General features: G+C 37.3%; 1 long non-coding RNA gene across 2 annotated transcripts; it reads left to right on the forward strand.

Moving 5' to 3' along the window:
* On the forward strand, positions 1 to 24,321 carry LOC148225315 (uncharacterized). Of its 2 annotated transcripts, XR_015801326.1 has the most exons (7): positions 1 to 1,516; positions 5,371 to 5,470; positions 10,489 to 10,649; positions 21,431 to 21,673; positions 21,762 to 21,879; positions 22,229 to 22,319; positions 22,429 to 24,321. It is a non-coding gene; the product is annotated as an uncharacterized LOC148225315 (long non-coding RNA). The 2 variants fall into 2 exon arrangements; XR_015801318.1 differs by having other exon boundaries at positions 21,431 to 21,879.
* The last annotated feature ends 1,202 nt before the right edge of the window (positions 24,322 to 25,523 follow it).

The following is a 25,523-nucleotide window of genomic DNA, read 5'->3' on the forward strand; positions in this document are numbered from 1 at the left end:
TATCTCAGGGAGGATCGCCTGGGGCAGATTGAGCACAAGCACTGAAAGCTGCAATGGTAAAAAAGATACAGCGAGCGAAATTGTCGTGCCCTTTCTTCCTGGCTCACAGCTGTAAAAGCTGTGGATGTTTTAATGTGTGCATGTGCAGTGGGAAGGAAGTGAGAGATCAGAGTCGTGGAGAGCAGCAGCAAGGGTGAGAAATGAGTGGGAAGGAGGGAAAGGGGGGAGCGAGCTCCTGCGGGTGAGCCCTCGGGACCTGGAGAGCATCGGGGGAGCGATGCAGCCCCTAATGCTTCCTGCAGCATGTGGAAAGGGGACCGGCCACGAGAGGAAGGGCAAGATTTTGAAAAGCCTAAATTTTAAAGCAAAATACAGCTCTTAGCTTTAGATGTGGTAGAACCAAACTGAAAGTAGTGGTTCCAAAGGGGGAAGAAACACCTTTTGAGTCAAATCCTTTACTGTTTTATGTGCAACGATATCTGCCTGCCTTTTTCTTAACAGATTAAAAAAAAAAAAAAAAAAAAAAAAGATGTTAGTGCGATTTTAATAAACTTAAACATTCCTGCTGTGATCCTTAGATTTTTTCAACCCTCTGTATGACAGTACTTAGCCCTGTGTACCCGCTGCTCTATCTCCTTTATCTCTGAGCTGGTTGCTATTCATTGTTTTGCATTGTATGAAGTTTGCAAAGGACTTTACAATGAAAGACGCTTGGGGTGAGTTTACTTTAGCTTAATTCCATCAACTTCTCCTCCTTGTTTTGCTGAAACAAGATCAGAATTTGACCTCAAAACACCCCAGTGAGAGCAGTATTATTTATACTTATTTTGTAAAAGGATAAATTGTAACACTGGATTTAAGTGACTTGCCTGAAGGCATGAAGCTTCTCAGTGCCACTGCAGAGACTTGAATGCATGAATCCAGATGCCAGTGTCCTTGCCTTAAATGACAGATGAACTCTGCAATCAGGATTGTGCTCTGAAAAAAAAAATCTACTAACACCCGTGGACTTATAAAACCAATTTAAGCCAGGGAAGAGTCAGGTCTCTGCCTACTTTCCATGAGCAGAAAAGCAGTGCTGAACTGCTTTTTTTCCTACAGGTCTAATGTTTGCTTATGGGATAGGGAAAATCCTCTTTGGAAATGTAAGTTCTGCAGGTTTGGTGACTGTCCTGTTAACAGAAAGCCATTTTTTTTCACCTCTCATTCATCTGTGCGAAGAGTACAGTAAAAAAAAAAAAAAAAGAATTCCCAAAGAAAAACATGTGCCAAGTTTGATTTCATAATTTTATTGTTTTCCTCTATTTGTAATTTAATGCTTTAATTATAAAGGTTTATTATAAGATTTTAATTGTTTATTCATTGATCTGAGACACTCCATGGAATTCCTTCACTGGGATCATTGCAGTAAAATTACAACGCACAGGAGACAGATCAAGCTTATAACATTGGCAGTCTTGTGGGTACTAAAATATCTTCAAAGTCAACACATTTGCTGATGGGCAATAAGAGAGAGGTAAGAAAAAGTAACTTTTCCAGTCCTCTGCTATTTTTAGTGCCTCTGTGGTTGTCTGTACGCTTTCTTCGTGTAGTCTGCTTTATCAGTCATAAAGATAACTGAGCTCAGCTCCAGCCTTGCTGGCATTATCTCAGGTTGTCATAAGAATACACTGAACTCTGGAATGCTGCATGCCCATTGTGAATGATGGTCAGCAGAGACAGCACAATGGGGGTAATGCCATGTCGTTTACCCTGCTTATTCCCTTTTCAGATGTAATGTCAGAAGTCTGATGCACTTTAAAGATTATGCTGGATTTTTAAACTGTTTTGCAGTAAGAAATTTGATGCAGTGGATACTGAGAAGAGCTGACAAAGAAATTATTTGATGTTCCTTTTAAGCCTGTAGAAAGTCTGTTCTCAGACTGTAATTTCCTGGAATTTATTATTCACAATTATTCACTGTATTTTGTTTTGGCAAATCTTTTTAACTCTGTTTTGATCACGCGCAGTCTTCCATGAATAATCATCATTTCAGACTGGAGCTGTTGTGATAGGTCAAAAGAGAAATATGGCACTGTCATATTTGTGACTGCAAATGGAAGAAACCACTTCTAGTGCAGCATTTGCAAATGTGGATATAAAATTTGGCACCTGTAAATATTCATGTACATACACTTGTAACTATGCTCTGGGCTTGATCCAAAGCCACTAGAGGTAAGGGAAAGAATGAATATTCATGTTGGTAAAACTTAATTCCCAGATGGCTCACTGAAAGCAAATGTAAAGAGAAAGCAGTATAGACAAAAATACCTTAATGCCACTAAATGTTCACAGGAAGAAAGTCCTACTTACTACACTCCGATCCTGGTGGGGTGTTTTTGCTTATATGTCAGTGAAATAGCACACATGCACACAAATATAATTACAGTCTTACTTTTGGGACTTTCTTTCCAAAACACAGAAGCTTTGCTCCTTAACAAAGAGAAGTTAGGAAAAAACTAGAATTCCAAAATACACGAATCTGGTCCAGCAGAAAGGAAGGTTTTTTTTTTCTTTTTGTGTGTATAACAGGAAACTGAAAATGTTGGAAAGTGTTATTTGATTTATTACACTTTCCCACAAAGCTCGATGCATAATTACAAGCAGGAGTTAGCAGCTTCACTGTGGGTAGTGATTCTTTCATTTTCTCTTAAAACATACACCTAATCTCCCACATATATGAAATTATGTTCATTTCAGGCCTCCAAACTGAGCAACTGAGTAGAGCAACACAACCAAAGAAGCGTGCATCTGACAGGCTTGGGTTTTTAATTTTTCTTTTCTCTAACAGAAAGGTTAAAATATAATTTTAAGAGTTAAATTCTATTGGATGAGTCTGAATGGGAAAATGCACACCTAGAATGCTGAAATTTCTCTCTAAGGCAGAGGCTGAATTTGGGAGATGTAGTCATTTGCCTCTGACCTTGGTTTTGCTTGACTTGTGTTCATCTGATGGCAAGTAGCCATCTTCACACACAGCTTTCAGGTTCCAGCATCACAAGCTACCTGGAAGTCAAGCTCACTTCTTTCATGAGAAATGAGGTGCCAGGATAGAATATCACTCGTACTAGACCACAGAGCTATGTACTATATAGAAATCTATCACTCCTGTGATGAGTTAATTAACAGATTTGGTGGTTATAGTACTATACATCCTTGTAATTTGCACAATATCAGGCTGAATGGAGGGGTTCCAGTGCTTACATCTGCATGTCTAGCAAAACATGAGCATGTACAGGCAGGAGAACCTGTCATTTTGTAGTTCAAGTATATGGGCTCTATTGTCAGCTGGCATAAATGTCCTATTGTCACTTACAAAGAGCAGTGTTGTCTTGGACTGAGCTCCTGTTTATAGGCTTTTTAAAGGAAGACAAAAAGTTACAGGACATCGTTTTATATCCTTTCCTTTCACCAAAAATTCCAGAAGTTCTTATTGGTATGCTTGTCTGTACAAGGGAGGGTTTGCCTTGATGTAAAAGAGATTGAACCCCAAATACATCAAACAAAATTTTATTGCAATAGTGAACAACCTCCTGCTATAAGGAAAGAAAGCACCTATGGATGAGGGAAAATATGTATATATGAAACTAATTCTTCTGCCGAAGGGCTAGTTTGTATCCAACACAGAGTATTCATAGTCTGTAAGTCAGACTTGGTAACACTGAGCTTTACACATGATTTTCCCTGTTTCAACTTCCAGACACGAAGAATAATACCCAAATGCTGCCACAGAATTAGATGGTTGCAATTAGACAGTGACAGTAGCTCTGCAATTTTGGAGCAGTCTTCTCATCTGCATTCCAACTGTAGGGCTCTGTAAGTGCTTAGAGAAGAAAGCAGATTTTTTTTTTCTTTCCCTGTCACTGCCTCTACCACTAGTTTTGTAAACTGTGTGACAGCATATTTTTGTAGAACATTTTGGTAGGTTCCCTTCCACCAGGTATTGTTTTGCACTGACAAACCTGAAGGTTAGCACTGGGCAGGTGTGAAGCTGCAAGGGGAATAATTGCTGAAACTGGCAGCAAGAAAAGCAGCTCTTCAGTACAGATACTGATTCGAAAGAAGCATTTTGTATGAACCATGGACAATTGCATTGAACTCTAAATAATGTGAAATGAATTTTTGATTTTCCGAAGTGCTTGAAGTTTGATGTGAGAGGAAGGCCTACTTGGTATTCCCAGTCTTCCATCTAGTTCAGAAATGCCTTTCATCTCAAATTGGGACATAAAGTTGCAAATTCTCTCAATATGACATTTCCAAATAATTTCACTTCAGAAATACCAAAGTAGCCCCATGACTTGCTTAATTTAGTTAAGAGTAGAGAATTTCTTTTTGATTTGTTTTGACTTTTATAAAACCCAGCTATGGATAATGAGGTTTTTGTTGGGTGTGATAAAGGTTCATAAAATCAAAAACCAATCCAGTTGTTTAGACAAGGTTATTTGACCTTGTCAAAATGAAGTATTTCGAAAATCTTGTGTAAAAAATGATATTTGTATATTGCAGAAAATGTCTGAGGCAATTGAATCAGCATTCTCGAATGTTAAACTCTTTTATCTGTAAAAACAGTAGATCAGCTTTAATAAAACACTGAAGTGAAAAACAGTGGTTGTGCAATATTTTCAGAGAGCCTGAGAGATACAGTAGGTCAAAATGTAATATCACCTAAGCTGGTGGAAATTTTGTCAATACTGTAACATGACTCGTGTTCTACCCGGTACTTATGAAAATTCAACATTATCTACTTGATAGACCTGAAAACAGCATCTATATGTACATATCAGCTGAGGATACAGTACACTGAAGTTCATCAGCTGAGATTGTGAATATTGCAGACCAAATGCATAAATTTGGCTTCATTATTTGTATTTTTGTAAACTATAAACTAAGTCTGAAGAGCAATGTCCCTTTATGGATACTCTGGATGCACAGTGGGCGTATCAGAAGGAGATGCTGATTTTATTTGGATTTCTGCCCTTTTGTCCACAGGACTTCAGTTTTGGCATTGCTCGCCTTTGCTGCAAAGTTCATTTCTGTTTCAGCATCTGTTCATGGACAGGAGTCTGCTTCTGCTTTTCTTTATGTTGCATCTATTGTTGTTTCACCACTATACATGTGCTTGCTGCTCTTTCTTGCTTTCTGCAAGAGCTGTGCTCTTTCTTCTCATGTCTGCCATACCAGACGTATCTACATGCAGACAGGCCTCTGCCTCAAGCATTTAATTTGTTCTAGTAAGGAATGGTCTTCATTTTCATTCTAAATTAATTTCCTTTTTACACAGATCTGTTGTGATAATCCTACCTTTTCTACTGTATTGTATTTAAATTACAGATGCAGAAAAAGGACAATAAGGAAAGAAGAAAGGTCAAAACCAATAAAATAAATTTATTTCTTATCATCTTAAGTTTTTTCAATCTACTTCTGGTGAGAGGTAGGTATGGGGGAAGTTTCTTGTATCCTATTTAATGTCAAGTCATTTGGCATTTATAAGTATTCATAAGGCTTCTCACAAGGATTCAGCTGCATCACAAATCCTACTGATATTATTGAGAAATATATAATCAAATATTTGCACAAATATTTGAAAATAAAAAAGAAAATATCTATTCTTTATTGTAATTTTTGGTTTTTTACTCTTTTTGGTATTTTTATACTTGTTTGTTATTAGAAATTATGTCCTACAAGTTCCAGATTAATATCACAGAATTAAAAGACTTTCTGTAAAAAGCTTTGTTAGCTGCTCAAAGGCAACTTTTAAGTCTTTCCAGAATATTTTATCCAGGATTTTTTTTTCTAGAGAACCTATTTGTTACTGCAAGGTGCAGTGATGTTGAACAGGTAAGGTTTTCATGCAGCACCAGATGATTCAAGTGCTCATGTGGATTCAAGTGCATCTGGTTTGCTCCAAGAGATGATAGAAGTGTACAAACCTTGATTTCCTCTTTCAATGGCCCCTGCTCACAAAGGAAACTACTTGAGATAAAAAATCAGTTTCAGAGATCACACTGTAAACCAAAGAAATTGCCTCCTGGGCTGAAAGCCACTTAGTCATGTAAAGGATAATGTTTGGATAAATAACTGTCATCTACTGATGCTATTTGCACTAAAATGCTGGAATGTTGTGGCTACATTTATGACAGTAAATTGGATAGTGCTAGGGCTTGTTTTCTTGTTCCCACGTTACCTGGCACAGTCTGGACACCTTCCCATTGCTAAGATCTCTTATCTGCAAGGCAGCCTGCTAATAACTAAGCTACTAAATAGAGACAAGTGGAGAACAAGTCTTTGCTTTGTGCTGGCTCCCAAATTTTGCCCAAGACATTTTTGGGAAAGGTTTCATTTGCTGGGCCAAATGGATGCTAATGACTGTTCAATTATGAAAAGAATATAAGCAATGAAATGCCCAGGAGCACCACTTAGTTTATTAGAATATATGTTCCTTATAATTATATTCTAAAATAAAATATCTGTTTTCAGGGAAGAAAGTGTTTCTTAGCATAAACTCTCCATTCCAAGAGTTGCCTTTTACAGTCACCTTCCCCTTTATATGTTGTCTGCAGAGAGCAAATAGCAATAAGTTCACATGAGGAACATTGTACTTACTATTCTCTATGTTATATGAAATGTGCAATTTTACCCATGCATCTTTAGAGGCTTCTGAAAAAGAAAAGCAGCCTGAAGTCTGCTGGGAATATGCTAATTAAGAGATGTGATTGAAATGTTAATGAAGATATTCTAAGGCTGACAAAGGAAGATGTCTTAATCCTCCACAGGACCATGAGGTCTTTCATTGCCCAGTCACAGCAGAGGAAAATAAAAAGAAATGGAAATAAGAGTAGACCCTGCCCATTACTGGCAAAGAGTCTGCCCTGTGTCTCTAATATTTGCAGTCAACAATGGCAGAAAGCTAAAGCAGAGCTCTGGTAGCTCTCCTCAGCATGCCAGATCAGAGACAAACTTTCGAGGCTAATTAGTAAACCTCAAACGCTTGTAACAATGAATTGTTAGCAGCAGCTTTAGAAATTTATTTTTTCTTTTAAGCAGTTTGTATCTTTGTTCTGTTAGTGCAAATCTCTGTTTTAAGTAAACATGCCATTTAAATCTTGTCTAGAAATAACGCAAATAAGCTGACAAAACATTACACTTTTAAAAAACAAAATCACAGAAACACATAGTCACAGAATGGGTAAAGCTGGAAGGCACCATAGGAGATCAAGGGGTCCAAGCTCTGTGTTCAACCAGGGTCATCCTAGAACTCATCACACAAGATGGTGTTCAGGTAGTTCTTGAATATCTCCAGTGAGGAGACTCCACACCTTCCTGGGCAATCTGTTCAGTGCTTGTTCACTCACACAAGTAAAATTATTCCTCATGTTCAGGAGGAACATCCTGCGCAACAGTTTCTGAACATCTCTATCTTGTATTGCTTGGCACCGCTGAGAAGAACCTAGATGCATTCTCTTGACACCCTCCCTTCAGACACTTACAGCCATGGATGAGGCCCCCTCTCAGTTGTCTCTTGTGTAGACTGAAAAGGCCCAGCTCCCTCAGTCTTCCCTTGTGAATTAGGTACTCCAGTCCCTTGATCATCCTTGTCACCCTCTGCTGGACCTGCTCCAGGAGCTCCATGTCTCTCTTGTACTGAGAAGCTCAGAACTGGACACAGCACTCCAAATGCGACCTCACCAGGGCTGAGCAGAGGGACAGGATCACCTCCCTCGACCTGCTGGCAACAATGCTCTTCCTAGTGCACCCCAGGATACCTTTGTCCTTCTTGGGCACAAGGACACACTGCTGGCTCGTGGACAGCTCATTGTCCACCAGAACCCCAGGTCCTTCTCTACAGAGCTGCTCTACAGCATCAGCCCCCAGCCTGTACTACTGCTTGGGGTTATTCTTCCCCAGGTGCAGGACCCTGCATTTGCCTTTGTTAAATCTCAGGCAGTTCTTCTCTGCCCATCTCTCCAACCTGTTGAGGTTGTTCTGAGGGGCTGCAGAGCCCTCTGAGCTATCAGGCACTCCTCCCAGCTTTGTGCCATCAGGGAACTTGCTGAGATAGTCTCTACGTCTTTCATCCAAGTCATTGATGAATAACTTAAGCAGAGTATTAAATCCTGGGGAGCACCTCTAAGGAGAGGCCTCCAACAAGATCCTGCGACACTGGTTACATCTCTCTGGGATCTGCTGTTCAGCCAGTTCCCAATCCACCTTTCTGTCTACTCATCCAGTCCACACTTCCTGATTTGCCTATGAGGATGTTGTGAGAGACAAGTGACATTCTTGAGCTGGGAGGATATCAACCTCCCTTGAACATCAGCCAGTCTCCTGGACACCTCTTCCATGCAGGGCCTGTTCTCATGGGATTGCTCCCAGATGATCCCTTAAGAGGCTTAAGTTAACTCACCTGTAGTCCATGTTTACAATCTTACCTGCTGCTCTGCATCCTCCTCCCCCAATACTGAGTTCCACACTCACAGTCACTACAGCCAAAGCTGTCCCCAGCTTTCTCATTCCCAACAAGGCCTTACCTGTTTGTTAGTATAAGGATCATCTTGTGGGATCATCTGCTACCCATGTCAGAAAGTCATCAATGCTTTCCAGGAACCCCCTTGGGTGTTTTTGCTTTGCTGTCTTGCTTCTCCAGCTGATGCCAGGATATGAAAGTCCCCCAAAAGAACCAGTACCTGCGACTTTGAGGCTGCTTCAAGCTGCCTGGATTAGATATTTTTGTGTTATTCAGTGCCTGAATGCATTTATACACAGCACTCGGCAAAAAAGGAGAGTATCCATTGAGTTACATGAGTTTAGGAGGTAGTAATGCAGTTTTCTAATAGAGGATCTGCTTGAAATCTGTGCTAACAGTCAAGGGTTTTTTTGGCAAGAGGATCTTAGTGAGAGAGTATTCAGATTGGTGGCTTTAAAAATGCACTAACATTAATCTGTCTGTAGCAGATGTTCCTGCAAATCTTATGTATTGAGTTACTCTGTGGCTTTGGGGGAACTTGCAAATTTTATTTCCTGAAATTGAAAGAATACAAAATTTTATCTGCTCTCCGAGGCTGTCCTAGAAGTCTTGAAATGCATCTCTGTGAATTGCATCTCTGAGGTGACCTGTTAATACTGAGAATTCAAAGTCCAGGCTACAAATTTTTAAGGAAGGTGTGTTATTTCAGACTACATCTAGTGCAGGCCGTGGAATAAATCCCCACAATTTGAACCTAATTAGTTGTGGTTGTGGTGTTCATCTTTGAGTTTAATTTCATCCAAAAGGGATGGATATTCAGTCAATGTTATACTGATCCACTGTGTGAAACAAAAGATGTGGGACATGGGAATGGTTGAACTATTTTCTTCAAAACCACATTCCTCGTCTGAACTAAACCACCAATATGAATACACTCTGTCCTTGAACTGTTGTGAAAATACAGAGATGTCATGGTGATTTTGATGTACTATTCATTGAAATAAACAGAAACAGAAACAGAGGACCTAAATCCTTTAGAAAAGAATTCTAAATCAACCATAATATCTCTCTTTTGAACACTCCAAAAAAATAAGTGATATATGAACACAAAAGATCTAGTTTTGTAGTAATACAATTACAGAAAAACAATAGTAAAGTGAATACAGTCAAACTAATGTTCTTATATCTGTCATTTAAAATTAACTGACATTTGTTTGGAGCACTGAGATTTTTGGTTGGTTCATTGAATTGAGCGTAGATTTTTGTTGCACTTCACTGCTTTAAATTCTTTATGTAGTTGACCTTTCTGGCACAGCAGTTTGGGACCACCACTGATGAAATGTTATTAATATCTTAGCACAGCTACATTAATAATCCAGAGGGAACACAGCTAAACATGCTCCTTCCAACTTGCTCAGTGACTTAGCACCAATGGTGTGCACAGCTTGTGTAGGTGACCTGTTTTCAGCAGGAGGCCTGGATACCCTCATTCCCCATGGTGAAGGAAAGGTGATTCTGTTGGCTACATCCTCTTGGACTGACACCATATTCGAGGCAGAAGCTGTTTCTCAGCACAGCTTTTGTGAGCTCAGGGTAGCTGACTTTGCTGGAACATCAGTTGCAGTGGATGCTGTATGCCTCTGAAAACTCAATCTCGGATCTACACAGACCTCTGAGTGACTGACCAGTTTAGAAGATGCACTGAAAGAGATCTGAAAACTGCACACAGATTCTCTAGCAAGGCCAATGAGACAGCACTGAGTGTTCTGCATTCCAGTCCTTTTTCCAGATTGCAAGATGGATTACTTCATCTTAATAGCTCGTATGAACTGTTAATATTATTAACATTTATTAACCCCTCTTGCAGACTGTTAATTAAATAATGCAGAGTCAAACCTTAATTCCTTTGGTGCTGACTAAATATCTCTTCCACTTGACACAATTTCATTTATCATTACCCTGTGTCCCTTGTGTTTAATTTTCAGATGAACTAAATGACTGCATCTGGTATTTAAGATACCACATTAAAAACGGCTGTGAACATAACAAACATAAGCAGGATTACCAAGAGTCATCACAGTGAAACCAATAAACAAACCTGACTGTAGGAAATTGAGTCCTCAAAAGTGTGAGGAAAGAACCTTGAGTAAGTCTGTCTTTTAATTTAAGCTTATGAAGAATAGCAGTTAATAAGCCTTTTCTGAAATGTGGCAATGTTCTCCACATGTGACAGGTTTAAGTTTACACATAAAAGCTGGAGCAAATGGATGAGGTGATTGCCCAAAATGCGATCCTAAGTTATGGTAACCCTTTACCCCAGCTTGACTTTCTACTATATCATGCTGCTATGAGCCCTACCGGAGCTAAAGGAATGACTTGATGAATGAGCTTTTGAAGCAGTTAAGCTAATGCTCCCATAAACCTTGGGGAAGTATGCAAATGAGTTGTTGTTCTGGATGCTGATAAAAAGCACTATTAATAAATAGAAAATAATTGTTTGACAAGCAAGATAACCTTTTTCATGGTTGTTGGTATGCAATAAACAATATCAGAAGTTTTAAAATCCCGGCAACAGGAGCACTGGAAGAGTGGTGCTTCCCCCTCTGGAATTTTGCAGTGTTTTCCAGAGTTATCTCTAAAAGTAAGCTATGGTAAAGAAAGAGAAGATAGGTTCAAGGATGAATAAAATCTGCCTCCTAGCTAACCACCCTCTTATCTGTCCTTTCGTAGGTCTGTCTTTTCTCTGTCTATTTTTGTTCCAGCTGTGATCCTTGGGATCATGATTTTCTGAACTGAGGGTGGAAGGGATGGAGAAAAAAAACAGAAAACCAGAAATGTTAATAAAAAAAAATAGAAGATTGATACAAAGCAAACATGTAGCAATTTTCCCTTTTCTTTCACAAATGTTACTGGGGAAAGCTTCACCACCCCAAAAGTAAAAATATGTGTGGTGAAATATGGAGAAAAATACTGCACAAGAGCAGATCTTGTTGCGTTGGTGTATCTCACAATTCAAGATGGAAAAGGGCAGAGCAGACTTTTTTCATCTCTATAAATAACATGCAGCTTTTTATCTCTGTTAAAAGATTTACAGAATCCTTTCTTTTGGCACTTGATCCCTCTAGCTGGCAGTAGAAACATAGGAACTTCATGAACAAAGAGAATCAGAGAAGAAAAATGGCTCTGCATTCCTACTGGGATCCATTACCATGGCAGTTTGGTCTCTCATACATTAAGTAATGTTTCTTGATTTTTTTTTCCCCCCTTTATAGCCAATACCAGCACAGTGAACACAGAGTACTGGAAAGGCAGCCAAGTGTTCAGAAGTTAAGGGAAAATTAAGTTTTGACCCATGTGTTATCTAGACCTTGACTTAGTGTTTCTAGCCAATCTCAGTGCTCCAGTTTTCTACACTAAAACTCTTGCAGTTGCTGAAATGGAGGCAAATCAAAACAGATCCTGTGGGCAGAAGAACAAGTGCACTGCTGCATGAAATGCCTTATTTACAACCAAAGGAATGGATTTGATATTAGAACTGATAGCAACATTTTAAAATAACTTGTATAGAATTGCAATGTGAATTTTTAATTAAAGAACACATATCAAAAAAATGCAGCAATCAAATCCAAAATGTTTTTTCATTTTGCCTTTTATTTTTTAGATATTTACTCCTTCCTTTCCTTTACTGAATTTCATGCCCTTTTCATTATTAGAGCTTAATAAGATATGCAATATCTAAGGAAGCATGGCAAGGCAAGGCAAGGCAAGGCAAGGCATATTCAAAGGAAGGGTTTCAGCCATCATAAAGGCTGCAAAATTGCCTTTTGTTAGAAGAAAATTAAAAGAAGTCATGTAAACCTTTGTCAGTCACAGTGATACTATAATTTGATGACTTGTACGTGGTTATGTGATTGTGAGCTGTCTATCCTGGTCATTTCCAGCCTATATCTTAACCAGACTTGATGCTATTAATAAGAAGATTAATTTTTTTTCTTCCTGTACTCTTTATCATTGCTTCTTTCAAACAAATTTTACTGGAATTCATATTAGCAGATTTTCTTTTCCACTATTATTTTTTTAAAAATTTAAATATTATATGACAATTATTTGGAATGTACAAGTATATACACAGGAAGAATATGAAAATTATTGAGACCATCTTGTTATCAATAACTGAAAAGCACTTTTCCCCTAATTCAGACCAGATAAATGGTATATAGTGGTAACATATTTTATATTGCATTCTGTTCAACTGTATGTTTTCTTATCAAAATCCAGTCATGAAGTCTGTCCACAGAGTACAGTGTGACTGGTTTAAAAGTGACAGTGAAATAATCGCTATTTACCTATAGTGAATGCAATTATGAGCTATTTCTCTCAATTTCTCTTTCTTGGCTTTCTGAACATCTTTTTTTCAACCAATTTTTCTGAATTATACAATTTTATTTTCATTCATTGCATTCAAACACCCCACATTAGAAACAAAAATAAGAAAATCCCATTGTTCTGTCAATGCATTTTCTAGGAATTCAGTGGACATTGGGTGGTCTCACTGACACCCATCTGGGCTGCACAAACCTTAACACCAGACAGCAAATGTGTCCCTGCCAGTAAGTAGCAACAGGGACTTTGGCAGGTGTGGGAAAGGAATTCCCATCTTTGCTGTGGGCATAGCAGTGCATCTTTGGCTGTTCCCTTAAACAAAGCTAACCTGGCAGCAGGGCTGATGAGTTCAGCAGGGACAACATGAAGTTTTTGAGAAATCATAGATTTTTGAAGTCAAGATATTCTAAGATTGTCTGGTGTAAATATTTGAGTTTTGTTGATTTACCCTATATGACATATTAGTCTTTTTGTTGCTATTTTTTATTTTTTAAACCAGCTGAACTTTTAATTAAAGTGATATGACAAGAAGATTGAATTTCTCCCTTACAATTCTTGCTTTTGTAGTCATTGTTATTTCCTGTCTTTCTCTGCATTTAAGGAAACAGCAACCAGGTTTACATCACAAAAAAAAAAATGTTTTTTTTTATGATTACTTCACCAAGATTAGTTAGTCGTTATTTAAATGTAAATACCTGGATTTATATTTAAAAATGAACACTGTTTAATATAAGTAGATTACAAACCTCAAAAGATTATTATTAAAAAAAGGAGTAAGATGACTTTTAAAACTTATTAGAAATGTGATTTTACAAATGTTAAACTCAAGTACTTTTAAAATATTAATGTCAGTGGATGCATTCCACTGTCTAGAACTAATTCAATTTAAGTAAATTAAATATATACCATTTTTCCTCCATGAAATTTAAGAGAAACTTACAGTTTGTTAGGTATTTCTGATATGATTACAGACTTTTTACTGCATGTCTTGTTTAAACATCTGCTCATGTGAGAACTATTTCATTGCCTACCTGATAAAGTGACTTTCAGTCTGTAGGATTGAGTCTAATGCTAGATATAATGTTTTTTTTAAACTCTATCTCACTTCCTACATTAAAAGTAGACTATGAAGTGTGGTCATTTCAGCTTGTACAAGTGAAAACTAGTTGGTTGATCATAATAGTAAAGAAAAAAAAAGAAACCTAGAGAAATTTGGTCATTTGGTACTGATTCAGAAGGATGAAACTTCCATGGATTGAAGAAGAAACCAGTATGTTGATAAATTACTGTATTGTGCCTATACAATAACCCCACAAGTACAACAGAATTTTAATGCAATATGGAATTAGAATAATATGGAGTTAGAATAGACCTGGAGTCAGCTTTACTGTGACAAACAAATCCCACAAAATGTTTATCTGGAGTAGTCTTTTTGCTTACAGGATTTTGAAAAAATGCCATTATTTCAGCCATACCAGAGCTGTAGTGAAAATCACCTTTCTTTTGCTACTCCAACATTTCTGTTATTATAGCTGCTAATGAAACTTTAGAAGAAATGAAAAAAAAAAAAAAAAGGGAAGAAGTAATTATAAGCTTCCTCATTTTTCTTTCCTCCCTTGATTCTGAAAGTTAGAAGAAATTATCAAATATTCAGAGATAACTTTATTTCTGTCTATTTTCCATCAGACACCAAAATTCTTCTGAAAACATGAGGGAAAAGATTGTAGAAAATGTTTAGATCTAGCAGACTGTGATGTTTTCATGGCATGCTGATTTAGTGAAGAAAAAGAAGTTAATTCTGAGTATTTTGGCTGTACTATTAAAACAGTTTTTAGTGCTTTGGTTTTCAGAGATTTTTGAGGTAATTAGGTCACAAAACCAAGCAGTATGATCAAGATCTCCATTTGGACGCAGTTAGAGTCTAACATAAAGACTTGTAAAGGACAGAGGATATGCTCTACAGAACACAAGTTTATGCAAATGACACTGTATGCAAGCATTTTTTAATAATAAGGCAGGAGGTCTGTAATTTTTACAGTAGAAGTAAGAGCTGTGCATCTAATGCTGAAAATGTTACCTTTCAAAGATGGTTTCCTTTCATCCTGAACCCTGGGATTGAAATTGTACATGATAAGAATGTAATATTTAAGGTTTTAATTATTTAAGTCTTTCTTATTTTTAAATTTTCTGGACAGTGTATCTCAGGAGCATGTAACTTTGAAATGTTACACCAATTGATTAGCATTAACTCAAGTGAAAATACTGAACCATGACATTTAGAAATGTAATCTTGATTCCACTTAGCTGTTTCTGGCTGGTATCTGAAGGATATTCTGCAAAATAAAGTTCTGATGACAGCACCAGAAAGAAATCCCTAAATCACTTGTCCAGTTTGGGTTTGTTTTTTGGGTGTGGAGCAAAAGCGAAACTTACCGTGTTAAAATGCCGATAATAATTTTTTCCTTGACATTTACAATTTGCCCTCGCAGAAGCCCAAACAAAATGCTTTAAGAACAATTTTGTGACCCTGCAACAAAGGCAGGTTTTGTTTTTAATGCCCCCATCTCGCTCTCAGACCCATTTCCCCTTGCACAGCTGAGCCTCCTCCCCAGACCTTTGCTGCAGCAGCCTCGCAGTAGTCGGTGATGGGTTGCACACCATCACATGCTGGCAGCAGGTATGAGCTGCATCGAAGCCAGAAGGGCAAAGCTGAGCTGCCCTTGGATCTAGAGCCTGTGCAGTCACCCAAATAAATCCCTTTGTCTGGATTTTCAGGTTAAGGAAAACTTACGCTGGAATATTTAGAAATAAAAGACAGCAAATTTTAAGCACGTTTTTTTGGCTTTTTTTCTTATTCAGCTACTATATGTGGCTGGCTGATTTCCTCAGGAAAATGGAAATAAAAGTTGGAATATTTATAAATTTTCCATGCAACTGACTTTGTGATTTTTGAAGACCTCTAGAATGGTACATCAGTGCTATCATGGCTTCCAAAATAGAGATGGACAGGACAAACACATGCACTGCATCACAGCCAGTATAGGAACTCCTCTAGGGCTAAAACACAAGTCACAGCAATTTAGGGCACAGGTTTAAAAACCTGAAATCTTTCTCTTTGTGATGTTTTGAAGAAGATCTAAGTGTTTACCTCAGATATATAAGGCCTATTTTTGCACAGACTAAGGAATTTTTTAGTACTTTCACAAGCTTTAAAAGAACTGCAACTATCATTGGCTTTGTCATTAAAAACTTTTAATACTGCCATAGAGAGAAAATGGGAGTCTAAATCCAAGATTTCTTCAAGACAATGGTTTTGCCTTTTTTAATGCAAATTTTAAGTCCTCAATTCCTAACTAATCAGCAACTTTCTGAGTGTTTTTTAGTTGGTGTGTGTGTAATATATTCAGCAAAAAAGTCTTCAGTAGAGGAAAAAACAGGGTTTTTTTCTTTTTTTTATTACAATTTTGCCTATATGCAGGATTTTTAATTTTTTTAATTTCCTTGAAAGTGGAAAATAGGAAAAAATGAGCAGGAAGAAAATAATAAGGAGGAGGAAGACTGCAAGACCAGGACATTTCAGTGATAGAAGACCAAACTCTTGATAATATCCAGATTGAGACCAGCCTCCTGAAAAACACAATCCTTCTTTTTGGAATCGCTCATATGCTTTTCCACACAGCTCTGACTATGTTTGTTCTGTATGTGGCAACACAGAAGATGAGATGGAAGGGGCATTGTCCCAGTGATGTACAAGGATTTCCTCTCTCCTTGCCACGTTCACTGGTTATAGTGGCTGTAGCTGCATTCCTGTTTTGACTTTGTTTTCTCAGAATGACTATTACAGCCTTCCTCCTCTCTGTTGGGAATTAATGATTTTCTCAGTTAAAGCAAACAAAAATGAGGATCTGTCCTACTGTGGGTATTTAAGCACAGTAGGTGTGTGCATGTGGATAAAGGGCACCAGGTCTTCTTTTCTGGGTTTGCAAGAGATGCCACCTGGAAAAAGCTGAGAAAAAAAGAACAGTTTAAATTTCATATCATGTTTCTGAATATAACTCTCCAATGTGTTTTTTCCAGTTTTCTGTTATCTCCCGTCAGCCCACTTTCTTATTTTTTCATCTGGCAGCCTCTTTGCATACATGTGAATGATGATTCAAATGTTTCAGAAGCTGTTGTTTTCAACTTTTATTAATGTTTCCCAACTCATTCCCTTATTTTCCTACTGACAGGCTGCCAAAATCACCCTCTGGTGAATTCTAAAAGGGTCTGGTTAGCAGAAATTGGACCCAACATTTGTTGCAGATAATTACTTGATGAGATCTTAGTCACAGAAAATATTTGACAGCTCACACATCTCTATTTCTTAGCAGCCCACAACACAGGACTACCAGAACTTTTCTTTCATTAAGTGCAAGAAGCACATTGCTAGATCAAAGATACTTTGATTAATTGAGTAACATACTTGATTCTACATAATCTTTGGTTAATTCTTGTGATTCAGCTTAGAGTGTCTTTAGACCATTTCGAAGAGCATACACCATTCCCTCCTGCTTCCGGGAATAATACACTGTAGTGGTAATCAAATCTGAGTTGTTTCATCCCCGATGTCATTCGATATAGCATTACCAGTAATAGTCTGCCAAGGGACATTTCTGCCAAGTTCCAAATCTAGATCTTGAATGAAGCAAAGAAAAAAAAAATCAAAAAAATCAGTCAGAGATTGCGCTCTGATTGCAATCTATTTTAGGATAGGATTTCAGCAATTTAATAACTGCTGTGTGAATACTCATTGATATAGACATGATCAATAAAGTTCATACTTTATGTTTTCCACTTCTGAAGTTTGGTTGAATTTGATTTATGATTTTTTTCCTAGTAACTTGGGACATAATATTACATATTTACAAAAGACAATAAATTTATAGTATTTAATTTCAACCATGCTGGGATATTATACAAAAGTTGAGGCCACTTAAACAAATCCTAAGTCATGTCAGAAAAAAAAATATTCTTGCTGGAAAAAGAGCTGCCGTAAGAAGAAAATAGAAAACAAAAGGAATAGGAGAAAAAAATAATATATATTTTAAAATTGTGGGGAAAATAAAATAATCATGTTTGCAAAGCCCACCATATAGGAACTGAATAAGAAAGGCAACATACTGGTGCCTTGCAGAGGAGCATAGGATTAAGGAAAGAAGAGAGAACATGAAAATCTGATTGTAATACCATTTATAAGTAGGACCTTACCTATTTTTGTGACATTCTTAGAATGAAGGCATCTCTTCTGGCTGTGGGATTTTAGATGGCCAGTTAAAATTGGAAGTAAGGGAAAAACCAATCAGCCAAAAACCAAGGAGAAATGAGAGAAGAAAGAGGGCAAAGAAAGTAAGATAAAATCCAGGCAGAGTAAGACTATCCAGTGCTTATGGTAACACCATCCTTTTTTCTGTTGGTTGTTGACAATATTACGGCTGTGTGCTGCTCCACTTATTCATCAGGTCTTTTCCTCCGCACCTTGCTCACATGCATTAATTGCAAGTTTTCAGGAGGCACGTTGGTTGCAGCAACTTGAAAGAATTAATCTAATTTGTTTTCATATTTATTAACCACAGCTCTTTGAGTAAGTGGACTTCAGCTACAGGTTGCAATAATCTCACTGATATGCAAATTGCCATCTATTAAATTTTTAACTCATAACATTTCTTGTTTAAACACCAAATCTTTACTTACACACCTTTCTGTCCCGATCTGGTGCACCTCAAAGTCATTGATTTGTCTGCACATATGAACATCTGCTGGGGTGTTCTTTTAAACCTTGTTTGCACACCTGTCGACATTTGAATGGGTTGAGGCTCAGTGCTGGAGGGCAGATTTACAGCGTGTGCTGTGTGATTATTTTCAGCAGCAGAGCTAGAGCTCTTGATGTGAAGAAATTGTAGGTCATTAAATAGCTTCATGTACTCCAGAGGGCATGCATTTCCTGGCAAACACCTTGCCTGTGATACCCCTTCATCTAGGGATAGTTATTCCATTGACAAGAAATGCAGCGGCTAAACCTAAACTCCGGTGTCACACGTTCTTACAGGTTAATGCTAAATCGTCAGCATCCTTGTCTTCAAACCTTAACTGATGAATCCTCACAGCGGATCTGTTTGTAAAGTACTTATTATCTTTGTTTTATAGCCTGGGCAAGCAGAAAGGCTTAAACCAGTCATTTAGAGCTCAGACACTGTTTCATTCCCCAGACAGGATTTCTGACCAAACACCAAACCAATAGGTTAATCTTAAAATAGGACTTATAGAAAGAAAAGTAATACTTGGTGGTAGGGTAAACACAGTCAAAATGAATAAATAATCACTTAATTGGAAGATAGCAAAAAAAATATGTACATAAGATTAATGTTAGGGTTTAAAAATTAACCCCTGTATCAGTTTAGAAACTGTGTGGTTCTTTGAAAAGAAGGCAGCCAAAACATTTATCAGGTCTCATTGTTTTCTGATAAGTGTTTGAAAAAGAATTTTGTCCTAAATTTTAATATTGCATTTTAGGTCAAATTATCTTCAATTACACTGAAAACTAGTATTGTCTGATAAAATCTTGTTCTACGCTGAATTCAAGGGCGAATTTATTGTTCATAAGACTAGAACAGAAAAATAGGAGAGTGCGAAATTATTCAACTAATAGGCCTATAAATTAGGGAAAATAAGTAGTAGAAAATAAGAACAATCACAAGATGACACTCGCACTACCCCAGTCTCAGATTTTGGAGCAGCCCTGTTAATACAAGAGCATATTTGATTTTTGTAGGCTCTTGAAGTGTTTTCTGGATGTGCAAGTGGGTCAGAAGGTTCAATCTACAAACGATTGGCTCTGCAGCCTTCCCATATCAGGAAGGCTGACGCCATCATAATTTTATTGAGAGAGTCTACTAGGTGTATATGTAAAAAAACCCCAACAAACTGGGGTCATATAGCATACTGTGTGTGCACAGTAAGATTCTGACTGTCTTTTGGAAAACTCTTTGCCAGGCCTTCAACAGCAGCTTGGTTTTAACCTTCATTATTTTTAGCCCTTTATTTTTTGTAAAACACACAGTGAAAAATTGGCTACATCTGGGTTCAAGGTTGCCAAAACATGTCACATACAAATTATAATAGTTAAAAAAAAAAAAACCAACAAAAAACAACAAAACCAAACCTCCTCAAAATGTGCCACCTTCATTTCTGACATTCAGGATCAGTCAAAATGATTTAGGAATTTATGTGTGTAATGTGGAAAGAGAGGGAAAAAAACACTAGTTTTTGAACACCATTTTTCAATCAGACCAATTCTTGTTTTTTATTAGGCTGAAATGATACAACTGGGGAGCACAGCACAGCAGAAGAATACATCCAAGTGCATTTCTTTTCATGATCGTTGTGTTATCCCAGACTGTAAAATGCTCTTAATTTCTAAGATCTTAATTTATAGCCCTCCCAAATATCTTTTCAATCTGTAGATCTCTAATTTAAAAGAAGGCCTGAGCATTAATAACATAAATTCCAACTGGACAATAAAACAGGAAACAGAATGTAAACCAAATTAATAACTCTTAATTTTTTCAAGTAGAAAAAGTGGTGAATTCTTTAGAGGAATTCTTGTTGTTAATTTTGCTTCTCAATTCTTGTTAGTTTTATATCTAAATATGGCCAGAAGGCTAAGGCTTTACTCAATACTGAGAGCTTTTTACACTGTTAAACCAGTGGTTTTGTCAACACTTACAGCATCCACAAACACCTCAAATAGTAATGGTGGTAGCAATGAAAAAGCTGATACAATGGTAGTCTTAAGGTAAGCCAAGAAACAAGTATGAGTGGGAAAGGATTATCAGGATCTGGTACTACCAGAAATGTGAAGGAGCTGGCAAGTGAGCAAAGGTTGTCAAAGGCTATGAATGTGAAGAAAACTATATTATGGCAGAATTATAAATTCAGCGATTTTTAAAAATGTGAATAGCATAACAACCACCTATTAAATCATATTGATTTAAATCACAAAAGCTATTGAATTTTCCATAAGCAGCTGGATGTTTTGCTGTCATGTGTTTTCTAAAAGAGAAAGTAAAATGAAACTGTAAGAGACAGAAACTTTGAAAGAAACAGTGGGGAAAGAAAGATATGGAACTGCGATTATCGCACGGGTATGCCTCTTGGGTATCTCTTGGAATATGCCTTTGCAGGATAATTGCTCTTTGGATCAGCTTGCTGCCTCTGGAACTTTGTTTGGAAGATGATTTTCTTTGTCCGTTCTCTCCAGACTTTGCCACCCTATTACTTAAAACCTAATTATCTTAAGAAATACCAATTGCCAAGTCAGGCAGCTTAGTTTTCCAAACTACTGTCTTCATTTTCACCTGCCATTTTTGATTCAGGAAGACTTCCAAGGAACAGTTTTGATTTTATGAGTAGTTCTCCTGCCCACCAAAGTCTGGAGCTAAGATACACCATGAGATCCCACGTTATTGCCTGAAATGCAGTTTGCATCCCTTTTTTATCTTCTTGCAGGCTTTGACAGAGCAAGGAACCTGATGGTGGTGGAAACAGGGAAAATGAAACAGATCTAAAATAATGTGTGAAGACCTTGCTTGGATACAGCAGATGCCTGCCCTGATGGTAAATAGCAACTGCCTTGAACCAAGCAAGTATGACAGATCCTGCATCTCTCTGGTTACCAAGATTTGTAGAACTGCACAATGTCACAACCCATGAAACATGAAATGAAAGTGAGATGATAATATCCTTGAGTAGGTGAGTAGTTAGAGATAGTTTGATTGTAGGTTTTTTCCCCCTAAATGTTATCTCCTCTCTTTTGCTTCTCTTCTTCACCTCTATTCAGTGGAGAAAACGGCAACCTTATGAAGGCGAGTGGTCCTTGCATCCATCCCTTTTACCTTTTAAATAGAAATGACTGACATAGCCTGCATCCTGTACACTTCCAAGACAAGGTGAGCGAGGTAAGACCTAAAAGCACTGATATATTTTTAGCTTATATCTGCCTTCATGTTAGTATTTTTGTGCTGTTATGGTGTGATAAAAAGAAACCACAATAAACCCCAGTGTGAGGTATATTTCTAAACGCTATTTATATTATGTGTGGACCTAGAAACAAAGATCAGACCAACGCACACATTTGTCTATCCATGCATAAATATGTCTAGCTAAAGATTATGAAGATGGATGCTTACTGAATTTCCAGGCACCACTCAAGATGCAGCATAGATGAATCTTTTGTATGTGTGTCTGCCAATATGTTATGCTTGTTTGTTTTTAAAAAGCTGCACAGTAAATCTCTTTCTGATTCAGAGAAAACAACTTGGATCCAAGAAAAAAAAGGACCTAGCTTACCTAGGATTACTCTAATTTGAACACTGAGAAATCAAGAGACAACAGCTTGGTAAGGACTGTGTTCTGATGACACATTTTTGTGCCTATGGGTGAAGGGTGAAATAGCATCTCTTTTGTGAGTCTTATCCAGCACCAATTAGTCACATTTGTCTTTGCAGACTGTGTTCTTAAACAGAGAATATAAGTACTGAAAGGCAGCATGAAGGATGAATAATTCAAAATGGAGACCATGACCTCACTGAGGTAAACTAATTTTAAGGAGAGTTTTACCAGATGACACATGCTTAAGTTTTCATTTGGAATATTATGTTAAATTTTGTTATATAGTATTGTATTATCTTGGACAGATTTTTTGCATTCTATGGAGTTCTTCTTATTTACCTTTGGTTTAAACCCACGTAGCTCTGTAGATTTCATTGGTGGCATTTTACACTCCGTAAATTAAGTTAGCATCCAGCATTTGCTTTCTCTGACCTGCTCAGTTTTCATATTTCCTCCTTTATGAACCTCTGACTGATATATTTACAGCATCAGTGCTCACAGTACCACATGTGTAGTGTTATTGGGTTAATCTGTGGAAAAGAAGGAGTGGACAGCATTGCAAAGTGCAGCAGTGAAATCGGCTTATTAAAAAAAAGGTAATAACTTTTGGGGGAATACTTAAGGATAATGGAGCAAAAATTTTTACTTTCAAAATGCAATTTTAGAGAAAGAAACTGAAAAATATCCCACAGTTTGTTGTGTACCTGCTCTGCCTGACTCTAAAGCAGATCTACTAAATGCAAGATGATCTTCCTAACAGACCTGCTTATAAACTCAGCTGGAAATATGAAATCCAAACTGCTCTAATGAGAATCAGTAAGAAGTTCAGCAGCTGAAACTTTTCCTTTTCCAGTGGAATGTGGCAGTTTGTCACAATTAAAATGTTTCTCAGGAACAGCACAGTTATAACCAATTTTTCAAGCAGATATATTGGCTTGAAAGTAGTTTCCAGTGATCAGAAACTCTGGCTCATGCTGGCTGCAGCGAGGGCACCCAGTTTCCCAGGGACTCTCCACAGCTCACCTGTGGATTAGTCTGCCTCTGAATCCAAGTTCTTTCCTTATTTATAGCCAGCCAGGTGAGCAGGCTGCTTTTGCTGCTGGTTGGGGAACTATGTTAGACTGCATAGAAAAATCTTACGTGTAATGTCAGTGTTTGGGTTTTCCTCTTAACTCTAGAGAAATGTAAATGAGGAAAAGAAAGAGTAAGATTAAAAAAATATACATTAAATAAATATGTTAATTTTTTTTGTGTGTGTGTGTGTGTTTCATTTACTCTAGAACTTAGTTGGCAATGGCAGTAGGCAACCAGAATCTTATTAGCAAGGTAGCAGTTCACATGAAAGTCCATAATTTTTTCATTTCTTTCCTTCCTCCGAAATTTTTATCATTGTACTTGATGCTTCAGTATTTTCCAGTTAGGCCTGGCGAGAATGAAAAAGCAGTGGATACAGTCTATTATTTGGATATTCTGCTGTATTAAGAGTGTTTTTAATAATTTGGTGATGGGGTTTTCTTTTAGAAATTAGTTCTTTATCAAGATGGCAAAACCTATCTTTGAGTCATTCAATCCTTAACTGAGTCCTGGTGACCCACCACTTATTTTGCAAACAATTGAGGTACATTTTACTCCTTTCTTATTTTTGTCACTTAAAAATTGTGTCACTGGATTTAAATAGATGGCTTGAACTTTCATTGGGTTGCCAGGTACCATCCTCTGAAGTCAAAGAAATTTTGGATGCAATTTTGATGATAGGAGGCTTCTTCAGCTATTTGCACAGTTTTGTGAGCTCTGTTATGGAAAGTTTTTAGCTTGAAAATAACCTGTGATCTTTGTTCTATTGTTCTATGAAAGTTCTAGCTGGGAAATATCCCAGAGACAGGATATTTTTCTGGGTTGGTAAAAGTACTCAGACTCACAGAGGCAATTCCATTATGCTCTGCCTTGTTGGTGAAGAAAGATGGATTCTTCCCAGGTCTGATCTTCTGATCTTGGTGCTTCTCTCCTGACATCCTGTCTGCCTGAGCACAGTACATTTTTTACTGTGTTCCGCTTCCTATAGTCTCTAGGACTTGAACACATCAGCACTTCTTCTGCATGGCACTTGATGAGATAAAGGACAAATTCTTCCTAACAGAAAAACTCCGTTTTTCTCATTTAATTTTTGCTTAGTTAAAGTTTACTGAAATTGATTTTATTCAAATGAAGACACAAACAAACAAAAAAAAAAAAAAACAAAAAAACCAAACCAAAATACATTGAGAATTCACATTATTGCATGATATTTTTCAATGTCGCAGGCAAGTCTTCAGTTTGGTATCAATGTATTGATTTATATCTACTGAAGGTCTGGCCTGAATAAAATTAGCCTGTATATATGCCTGTCAAGAAGCTGCGGTCTTTTAAGAAAATCTCTTCTTGTTATCGGGGCTGGAACTGTAGCAGATTCCTAATGTTGCACTTAGAAACCTTGTATTTAAAATGTATTTTAGCACTTACGCGCCTTCTGTGCAATAAACCAGCTAGTCAGGGGGAAAAAAATCTGTTTAACATATTGGTGATATAATCCTTGTAAAGCTAACTTCTGTTAGGCAGAGGCTGCTAAGCACACAACAGGCAAGAGAGAAGGGAAAGAGAAAAGTTGGGAAATGTTGCCAAAATGACACTAAATGTTAATGATCCGATCACAAAAATTGTCCTTCAAACTAGAGTGTGTAGTAAATAGCAATGAATAAATGTACTTGTCAGGAAGATTTGATTTGTCTAGCAAATCCTTACTGACATATACACTCATTTACTACTATATAGCCTTTTGAAAATGCCATTCCAGCAGAGCATAAAAAAGGTTATTTAGATTAAGTATAGCAACAAGATGAGCAGCATACTGAGTTCATTGGACTACAGGCACACTCATTTAATACCCAGTGCTCCATTACTCTGAATGAAGCTGTCTCTGAGAAAAACAATAGGAAAGAAACAGCAAATAAAAACAAGCATAATGATAAAAAAAAAAAAAAAAAAAAAAAAAAAAGGAGCTTCAGTGTAATGCTGTGTACCACCCGTATCTACATTCAGCCCCTGTATAATAGTGCTGGAAAAGGCACAATCATATCAGATGGTGCAAAAATCATCACCACCCTGTCCCTCCCCTGCTTCCCGACAGCAAAATCGTGACAACCAAGAATTTGTCTTCATGACCACCATTTGCAAA

The sequence above is a fragment of the Sturnus vulgaris genome, chromosome 1 (genome assembly GCF_052056855.1).
Source record: "Sturnus vulgaris isolate bStuVul1 chromosome 1, bStuVul1.hap1, whole genome shotgun sequence".
NCBI lineage: Eukaryota > Metazoa > Chordata > Aves > Passeriformes > Sturnidae > Sturnus > Sturnus vulgaris.